This window comes from Triticum dicoccoides, chromosome 3A (assembly GCF_002162155.2).
Source record: "Triticum dicoccoides isolate Atlit2015 ecotype Zavitan chromosome 3A, WEW_v2.0, whole genome shotgun sequence".
Taxonomy (NCBI): domain Eukaryota; kingdom Viridiplantae; phylum Streptophyta; class Magnoliopsida; order Poales; family Poaceae; genus Triticum; species Triticum dicoccoides.
Genome location: NC_041384.1, coordinates 729,726,237 through 729,737,340, shown reverse-complemented (window position 1 = coordinate 729,737,340; position 11,104 = coordinate 729,726,237).

Here is an 11,104-nt window from a genome sequence, read left to right as displayed (position 1 = left end):
GGACGGGGACGACGCGGGACGGGCCGGGATGGGGCGGCGGTGACGACGGGGACGACGGGGACAGGGACGATGGGGCGGCGACGACGGGGACGGGGCGGCGACGGGGGCGGCGACGAGGGATGGAGACGTACGGGGGGCGCGGCGGGCGACGGTGCAGAGGAGAAGAAGCAGATGAGAAACTGAAATTTTCGTAAGTGTTGTTTATATAGGAGGGGCCTTTAGTACCGGTTGGAGCCACCAATTGGTACTAAAGGCCTGTTTTGGCCAGGCCAAGCGGTGGGAAGCGACCCCCTTTAGTACCGGGTGGTGGCTCCAACCGGTACTAAAGGCCCTCCCTTTAGTACCGGTTGGTGCCACGACCCGATACTAAAGGGGGTGCGTTGGCGCAGGTGCGGTGCGGCAAGTTTAGTCCCACCTCGCTAGCCGAGGGGCGACCACACTGGTTTATAAACCCCCGTGCGGTAGCTCTCTCGAGCTCCTCTCCAAAGCAGGCCTACTGGGCCTACATGTTCTGTGCTGCCCTGTAGGCCTACTGGGCCTTTGCGGGCCTGCATCCCGGCCCAACAACAGGTTGGGTTTCTAGTCGTATGCCGGCCGCTTTGGCCTAGTAGGCGGGCTTTTTTTTTTGCTTTATTTATTTTGAGTTGTTTTTTTGTGTATTTAGAGTTTCTTTGTGAATATTTTTGCTTTAGGTACAAAAAATACAAACTTTCTGTTAGTGCCCGTAGTTTTCAAATTTGAATAGTTTAAATTTTGAATTATTTGAAATTAGTGTGAATCACTAGTTTGTGAATAACTTAACTTTAAAAATCAGTAACGGCATGAAAGAATTTGTTTGCACATAAAATTTCTTCGCGTTTCAAATGCCAAAACACATAATTAACTACCCTAACTATTACAGAGATTCCCTTCTGGGTGTGAAACACAGAAGAAAGTGATGATAGTGAAGCCGATCACATCCCAGATCTTTGGGTGTGAAACTTTTTCTTCGCGTGTGTCCCTTTGCGCCGTAACCATGGAAAATCTTCATCATTTAACGGGATGCTCGGGTCAATATTCACTGTGAATGGAGCAATTTCATCAAACTTTTCATAATCTTCTGACTTGTCTGTCTTGTCATCCACTCCCACGATGTTTCTCTTCCCAGAAAGAACTATGTGCCGCTTTGGCCCATCGTACGATGCATTCGCTTCCTTATCTTTTCTTTTTCTTGGCTTGGTAGACATGTCCTTCACATAGAAAACCTATGCCACATCATTGGCTAGGACGAATGGTTCGTCTGCATACGCAAGATTGTTGAGATCCACTGTTTTCATTCCGTACCGCGGGTCTTCCGTTACCCCGCCTTGTGTCATATTGACCCATTTGCACCGAAACAAAGGGACCTTCAAACCACGTCGATAGTCAAGTTCCCATATGTCCTGTATATAACCATAATATGTTTCCTTTCCCGTCTTGGTTTCTGCATCAAAGCGGACACCACTATTTTGGTTGGTGCTCTTCTTATCTTGGGCAATCGTGTAAAATGTATTACCATTTATCTTGTACCCTTTGAAAGTCATTATATTCGAAGATGGTAACTGGGACAGCAAGTACAGGTCATCTTCAATAGAGGTGTCATGCATGGTACGTGTCTGCAACCAGCTGGCGAAACTCCTGGTTTGTTCACGTGTAATCCAGTCATCAGACCGCTCCGGGTGTTTGGAGCGTAGAAAATTCTTGTGTTCATCCATATACGGAGCCACCAAGGCGGAATTCTGTAGAACTGTGTAGTGTGCTTCAGCGAGAGAATGTCCGTCCATACATATTATTTGTTCCCCTCCTAGCGTGCCTTTTCCATCCAGTCTGCCCTTATGCCGCGATTCAGGAACACCAATCGGCTTAAGGTCAGGAATAAAGTCAATACAAAACTCAATGACCTCCTCATTTTGACGGCCCTTGGAGATGCTTCCTTCTGGCCTAGCACGGTTATGAACATATTTCTTTAAGACTCCCATGAACCTCTCAAAGGGGAACATATTGTGTAGAAATACAGGACCCAAAACGTTAATCTCTTCGCATAGGTGAACTAGGACGTGCGTCATGATGTTGAAGAAGGATGGTGGGAACACCAACTCGAAACTGACAAGACATTGCACCAAATCATTCTCTAACCTTGGTATGATTTCTGGATCGATTACCTTCTGAGAGATTGCATTGAGAAATGCACATAGCTTCACAATGGCTAATCGAACGTTTTCCGGTAGAAGCCCCCTCAATGCAACCGGAAGCAGTTGCGTCATAATCACGTGGCAGTCATGAGACTTTAGGTTCTGGAATTTTTTCTCTGCCATGTTTATTATTCCCTTTATATTCGACGAGAAGCTAGACGGTACCTTAATACTGAGCAGGCATTCAAAGAAGATTTCCTTCTCTTCTTTGGTAAGAGCGTAGCTTGCATGACCCTGATGTATGCCGTCTTTTCCGTGCATACGTTGCTGGTCCTCTCGTGCCTCAGGTGTATCTTTTGTCTTCCCATACACGCCTAAGAAGCCAAGCAGGGTCACACAAAGATTCTTCGTCACGTGCATCACGTCGATTGCGGAGCGGACCTCTAGGTCTTTCCAATAGGGCAGGTCCCAAAATATAGATTTCTTCTTCCACATGGGTGCGCGTCCGTCAGCGTCATTCGGAACAGGTTGTCCACCAGGACCCTTTCCAAAGACCACCTTCAAATCCTTGACCATATCATGTACATCAGCACTAGTACGGTGGCGAGGCTTCGTTCGGTGATCCGCCTCACCTTCGAAATGCTTGCCTTTCTTTCTTACGGGATTCCTGCTCGGAAGAAATCGACGATGTCCCAGGTACACATTCTTCTTACAATTAGCCAAATATATAATGTCGGTATCGTCCAAACAGTGCGTGCATGCGCGGTATCCCTTGTTTGTCTGTCCTGAAAGGTTACTGAGAGCAGGCCAATCATTGATGGTCACGAACAGCAATGCCTTTAGGTCAAATTCTTCCCCCATGTGCTCATCCCACGCACGTACACCTGTTCCATTCCACAGTTGTAAGAGTTCTTCAACTAATGGCCTTAGGTACACATCAATGTCGTTGCCGGGTTGCTTAGGGCCTTGGATGAGCACTGGCATCATAATGAACTTCCGCTTCATGCACAACCAAGGAGGAAGGTTATACAAACATAGAGTCACAGGCCAGGTGCTATGGTTGCTGCTCTGCTCCCCAAAAGGATTAATGCCATCTGCGCTTAGACCAAACCATACGCTCCTTGCGTCATCTGCAAACTCCTTCCCGTACTTTCCTTCAATTTTTCTCCACTGCGACCCATCAGCGGGTACTCTCAACTTTCCGTCTTTCTTACGGTCTTCTCTGTGTCATCGCATCGCCTTGGCATGCTCTTTGTTTTGGAACAAACGTTTCAATCGTGGTATTATAGGAGCATACCACATCACCTTGGCAGGAATCTTCTTCCTGGGGCGCTCGCCCTCGACATCACCAGGGTCATCACGGCTGATCTTATAGCGCAATGCACCACATACCGGGCAAGCGTTCAAATCCTCGTACTCATCGCGGTAGAGGATGCAATCATTAGGGCATGCATGTATCTTCTGCACCTCTAACTCTAGAGGGCAGACAACCTTCTTTGCTTCGTACGTACTCTCGGGCAATTCGTTGTCCTTTAGAAGCATATCCTTTATCATTACCAGCAACTTTCCAAATCCCTTGTCAGATACACCATTCTCTGCCTTCCATTGCAGCAATTCCAGTGTGGTGCCCAGCCTTTTCTTGTCACCTACGCAATTCGGGTACAACATTTTTTTGTGATCCTCTAACATGCGCTGCAACTTCTTCTTCTCCAAATCACTTGCGCAGTTTCTCTTTGCATCGGCAATGGCCCGACCTAGATCATCAACGGGCTCATCTGATGCCTCTTCTTAAGCTTCTTCCCGCATTGTCGGCTCAGCTTCTTCCCGCATTACGGGCTCAGCTTCTTCCCCCATTGTTGTATCATCGTATTCAGGGAACCCATGGCCAGGATAGCTGTCGTCGTCCTCTTCTTCTTCATTGTCTTCCATCTTAACCCCTTTTTCTCCGTGCTTGGTCCAAACATTATAGTGGGGCATGAAACCGGACTTAAACAGGTGGACGTGAATGGTTCTTGACGTAGAGTAATTGTGATCATTCTTACAGCGAGCACATGGACAAGGCATAAAGCCATCCGCCCGCTTGTTTGCCTCAGCCGCAAGCAGAAAAGTATGCACGCCCTCAACGAACTGGGGAGAGCATCGGTCATCGTACATCCATTGCCAGCTCATCTTCATTACACAACACTGAATAGACCAAATTAATACAAGTTCATACATAAAGTTCATACAACACTTAAATGCAACAAACAAATAACTCTCTAGCTAAAGCATTTAAATGCAACAACAAATACGATCAAGATCGCAACTAAGGTAACAATGGATCCAACAGCATAATGATACCAAGCCTCACTATCGATGGCATATTTTCTAATCTTTCTTATCTTCAAGCGCATTTTCTCCATCTTGATCTTGTGATCATCGACGACATCGGCAACATGAAACTCCAATTCCATCTTCTCCCCCTCAATTCTTTTCAATGTTTCTTTCAAGTACTCGTTTTCTCTTTCAACTAAATTTAACCTCTCGGCAATAGGGTCGGTTGGAATTTCCGGTTCACATACCTCCTAGAAAAAAAATCTATGTCAACTTGATGGGCATAATTTGTCATAAACACGAAATGCAACTAGTTTTAAAAGAGAATATATATACCACATCCAAATCATAACAAGGACGAGGGCCGACGGGGACGGATATCAAAACCATGGCACTATATGTATAACAAACAACGTACCGGTAAGATAATTATACGAGTAACTATATATCCAAATCACACAAACATCAATTTTTATATAAAATTTCATGAACAAGAGGCTCACCACAAGGTGGTGCCAGCGACGGGACGGTGCGGGCGATCGACGGTGGTTACGACGGAGATTTAGAAGGCACTAAGTAAACCACACCTACATATGCAAACTAAGTGTTATTTTTGACCTCAAATTGCATATATATCAAATACTAGCACACATATATATATCCTCCCAAATTACTAAACTCACAAATTAATCACTATATAAAGCATTGCAAGAGCTAATCTAGCAATGAGAGATGAAAGGACAAAGTTGCTAACCTTTGTGATCATTTGAATGGATGGGGGCCTTCAAATCTTGACAATTTTTGGGCAAAATGTGTGATGAGCTCGAGAGGAAGAGGGGAAGAACAGAGAGGAGAGGGGAAAGGGGAAGAACAGAGCGAGCTCGGGTGGACAAAGGGTTTATGTAGGACGACCTTTAGTACCGGTTTGTGCCAAGAACTGGTACTAAAGGGGCTGGAGGGGCCCCAGTCTGACAACATCCTGCCACCACTCTCATTAGTACCTGTTCGTGGCACGAACCGGTGCTAAAGGTTCACCACAAACCGGTACTTATGAAAGCGGCCCGGCTAGCCGTTGGAACCGGCACTAATGTATACATTAGCGCCGGCTCAAATACAAACCGGCACTAATGTGCTTCACGTTTGACCCTTTTTCTACTAGTGCTCGCGGCACTCGGTGTAAAAATCTAACGGTTCACGAGAAGGCTCCCAAGTCGATCCCCGGAGCAGCAGCCCAATAACAGGGTAGGGCGACGGCTAAAAAGGCCCACGAGGGCCAAACGATCTTAAGCGTTAAACAGTAGATCGGATGGTCTAGAACCTCAAATCACTGTGGAGGGGCATTGGTGGCTGAGTTTTACTATTTTACAATGAGCAACAGAATTCTAGACGGCTAGCATAACAAAGGTCAAATCCCTGAAAAAACGACAGCTCCTCCTGCATCTCTTGGAAGATGTGGGCCCCCTTCGATTTGCTACTATGTCTGCCTTCCCATAACTGAAGTGCATTGAGGCAGTCTGTCTCCACTATCACGTGCTGATAGTTCTTCTCCCTATCAAACAAAATAGCATCTCTGCACGCCAACATTTCCAATGCTAGGGGATCAACCACCCCTTGGTAGCCAGTGCACCGTGACACTAACAATCCGCCATCACTATTTCTGGCCACTACGTCGGTGCCGCCTTTTGCACTGATTGTGTCAATAGCGCCATCGACATTCAGCTTGACAACCCTGGACACCGGCGCATCCCATCGCTGCGCCAGTGGACAACAGGTGCATGTGTCACAGGGGGGAACTCCAACGCCCCTACAATCTCTGAAATAATCTCTATGGAACGCTTCGGCTGGTACTTTTCTTCATGGCGAGTGAACCTGTTATGACTACTCCAAACAGCCCACATCACCGTAATGCCGATAGCTGCATCCTTCTTCGGCACCAAACTAGCATCAAGAAAACCAGTGGCCCAAGTGTTTGGATGGAGGCATGGCTTCTTAATATAGAAAACTGATTCTGCTTCCACCCAGAACAACTTGGCATGATCATATGTTAACAAGCAGTGAAAGAGACTTTCATCTCCATGTCTGCACATCGGGCGGACTGAAGATTTACTCACATGGCGTTGTTGCAATTCTTGTAGACAGGGTAGCATATTTTTCACAACCCGCTACTAGAAGACCCGGATCTTTGGCAACACATGTAGCTTCTAAAGTTCCTTCCATGTATGATCAGTTCCCCGAGAGCTGCCCTCCATGGCCTGCAAGTTTTGTTTTCTGTCCATTGTCTCTCGATAGGCCGATCTTACAATAAAAACGCCGGACTTCTCCCACGCCCACGCCCAACTATCCTCTCCACCTCGTCTAGGTCTCGGCATTATGAATATAGCTTCAGCGTCTGGTGGAAGAAATATTTGATGTACCATTGCATCATCGCAATTCTCAGTATCCATATCCAACAGATCACTTACCAGCTAGACCGGGTTATCTATAAGCCTCCCCATTGGGCACGTAGATCATGTGCCCTCAATCCAATTATCATGCCATATTCCCGTCTTCGCACCATCTCCAATTCGTCGAATAATCCCCGCCTTGAGGATCTCACGCCCACACATGATTGCCTTCCAAGTTTGTGAGGCACTCGTTGGGCAGTTGGCCGAAAGGAACTCACCATCCGGGGAGTATCGCCCTCACTACAAGAAATATGTCAACTTGCGACCTTGACTATTGGTCACTGAAAGGTCATTGTTTTCATTTCCGACCTTTTTTGACCAAAAACAGAAGGTCAAAAGCTGGCGGTCGTAAACTGAAATTAACGACCTTCTCCGTGAGAAGGTCGTGGACGTTTACGACCAAAATATGCCTATTGTTTTGTTTTGGTCACTATCAGCCTCCCCGGGCCACGTAGGCATCCGACATGGCAATCTGATGTGGCATAAGAATCAGCCCGGTCCAATTCGGTGTTTATATGGGCCGAGCCCATTAATTCAGCCCATTTATATTTTTCCCTATGAATTTTTTGTCAGCTTCATGGACCAAGCCCAACATTGCAGCCTTTTTATTTTTGGGCCATGGCCTTTTAGTCTACTAATTTTCTATTTTGATTTTCTATTTTCAACTATTATATATTCAAGCTGGTCCCACTAGTCAGATGGGTCCGGCCTGTCATGTTCATCTCTCAAATTGGTCCCACATGTTAGAAATGTACAAACTTGACAAATTATTTTCATAAGTGGCCTCACTGGACAAGTTTTCATTCCACAAGTTTTCATATCAGATACATAATCAATATTTCAAATAGAACAAAGAACGCATAAAATTCATCAATTATACCACTAAATAAATCTATTACAATCTTTACAACACAGATATGCTACAATGAGTTGGACTTCACGGCTTCACACTTGCTTCACACTTCACGACTTCACACTTGAGCTTCTATAAAAGAGGAACCACCACAATTTAAGTCTACAATACAACAATTGATACTAATCAAGGATAAAAACAAAAACAACTAATAGACTCAAATGTGAAGGCAGCATGGAACTAGTGATACGACAACATGCAGAAAACACTACAATGTAATACTGTTGTAAGTTCGTATCAGTGCCGCAAAATCAGCACTGCACAATGAAGCACATAACAATTGCTACCATCTAGCAATAGACCATCGGACTAACACCACACAGAATAAACGAAAAGAGAAAACTCAAATCTCCACGGAGAAATGGACACCAACTATCCATTATCACAATAGTATCATGTGGTCTACAGGGTTCAACTCTACTCTGAACAAGTTGACCATTAAAGTAAGGATAATGTGGCCTCCAGGAAAATTGGAGCTGCAGACTTCAGATCTAATTCAAATTTTGACACACACCATAGAAGTAATTCACCATAGAGAACATATAAATGGGCATGGGGATCTTAGACTCGAGGATGACAACAAACTAAAATCTCGGCCTAGTAATTAATGCCAGAGCCAAATGGACAAGCAGAAATTGTGGCAAGTAGGCTGAGAGTGCCCCTAGAAAATTCAATTTTTTTACAGCTTTCTAGAATCCAGGAAGAACCCATCAATTCTGCGTCGGAGTGGGAGATGTGCAGGCAGATCAAATAGTAGATTCGAGCAAGAAGGATGTACTACCTAAAATAGGAAACGAGGAGGCCGATCCAACGAGTCCCACCCAAACTATGGAAGGAGCAGCGACAGCAGCTGCAGAAGGACTCGATGGCCCAGATGCCGTCGTGGAACTGGTAGGTGACGATGATGTGGTAGTGGTGGAAGCCGCCGCCGAGGCCGACGGCACCTACCGTGTCCTTGTCGTCCTCGAAGGCAATGACGATGGACGGGTCGACATCGAAGCAAGTGCGCTGCAGGACACATCATCATATTTGAGCATTAATATTTCTGTATTACTACACAAAAACTACAACACTAGGAGTACACGACAACTAGTAGCAGAACAAGAAGAAATAACCAGATTGAGTGTACACCAATATCATCAGGAACATGAGTATAACAAGCATCTTGCTTTACTGGGATACAGTGACACAGCAGAATTACTAGGATACAGTAACACATACACATTTTTGATTTAACACGTTCAGAAATAGTCTAGTGTGTATATTGTACTCTGCTAGGCTTGATTTAACACACATTATTTATTTAACACATGTCCCAAAAATGAACTACTCCTGCAAATCTCAGAAGAGCATAAGCACACACTACATCTACTCTTTAAACAATCACTTGCCAAATTCAAAAGAGCATAAGCAAAAGACTAGTGCATATTACCCAAAACAGTTTGTTCAGTACTTAGGCATCACAAAGAAAAAGAGTAGTGCATCACTAGTGACACTCACAATTTTGGTGCCAATTATAGCAAATTAGCTTCAGATCTATCAATGCTAGTAGAAGATCTCTTTAGATGCTTATAAAGAGGGAAGTCATTGACCTGATCTCGGTGCGCAGGTTCCGGTTGATGCTCTTGAGCCAGATCAGGGTGCGCTGCATATTCTGCCATGATATCAAACAGAAGCAAATCAGCCACATCAAAGAAAGGAGAAAGTGATACAGCTAAAGAAAAAGATGGATGGAGGCAAGATAGAGAAGCAACAGCCAACCTCATACTGCTCGGTCCACAGGCTGGTCCTGGTGGCCTGTTGGTAGCGGTCGAAGATCCCCTTGATGCTGCAAGTAGCACATGAAGAAGAAGAACAAAACGAAGCTTGGAGGTCTTCACCTTGTCATCCTCATAGTTTCTGCATACACACAGTCGCATGAACAACATTCAACATTGTTATCTACACAGAGAAGAGATAAATCAAATAGAGCTCAATTCCAAACCAGAGAATCCTGCCAGGATCCCACCTACACATGTACAAACAAATCCACCAACAGTAGTTCACATGCATGAACTAGCCAGTAGCCACCAGCAAGAATCATGAAGCAACTAACATAATACTGCTAATACCACACTCGCCCAAATTACTAGTAAACCCAAGCAATCTAATATTCGATATTCAGATTTCAGATTGGATCACTGTAGAATTAACCAAATCAATATTAGATCGTCCACCACTTGGTATGGTAGCACCACGCAGGCACATCTTCCATACAACAAGTGAAAAAGATATAACATCACTGGAGTGACAAAAAGTAACATCGTAAGCAATGACTAAAAGGATGGCAACATAGTACTCCCATGATTTTATAGGATCAAAGATGCATACTACTTCCCATATAAAAACACTGCAAGTCAGAATATAGCTTAGGAGCTATAATATCCACTAGTGCACCAGGTAATTCACGGATACAGAAATTACAAAATGTCTGAAACTGGTTATCGTATTAGGAAAACTTGTGTAACACCCCGGATATGATTTTACCTAATATGTAATCCAACTCTTGCCGTTTCCGGTGTTAAGTTATTTTATTTTCTCGGGTTCGGGTTTTTGTCTCCGTGTGTTGTTGTCGTTGTCATGCACCTCATATCATGTCATCATGTGCATTGCATTTGCATACGTGTTCGTCTCATGCATCCGAGCATTTTCCCCGTTGTCCGTTTTGCATTCCGACGCTCCGTTCTCCTCCGATGGTCATTTCTACTTTTATTTCGTGTGTGGGGGTTAAACATTTCCGGATTGGACCAAGACTTGCCAAGCGGCCTTGGTTTACTACCGGTAGACCGCCTGTCAAGTTTTGTACCATTTGGACTTTGTTTGATGCTCCAACGGTTAACCGAGGGACCGAAAAGGCCTCGTGTGTGTTTCAGCCCAACACCCCTCCATTTTAGCCCAAAACCCACCAAAACCCTCTCCATCATCTAGAGCGTTCGATCATGATCGCGTGGCCGAAAACCGCACCTCATTTGGACACTCCTAGCTCCCTCTATGACTATAAATAGCCCCCCTCCAAAATCCATGGGTCTTTCTTCCCCAAACCCTAAAAAAATCATCTCCGCCGCCACCGGACACGTCCGGACGGCGCCGGACGCATCCGCCGCCGCCACCGCGCCAACCCGCTCGCGCCACGTGTCGCGTCGCCGCCCTCCTCGTCGCCTCGCGCCCGGCCGCCGCAGGCGCCATCGCCGGCGAACTCCGGCCGGCCGCACCTCGCCGGGCTTTGCCTCCTCGTCGCCCCGAGC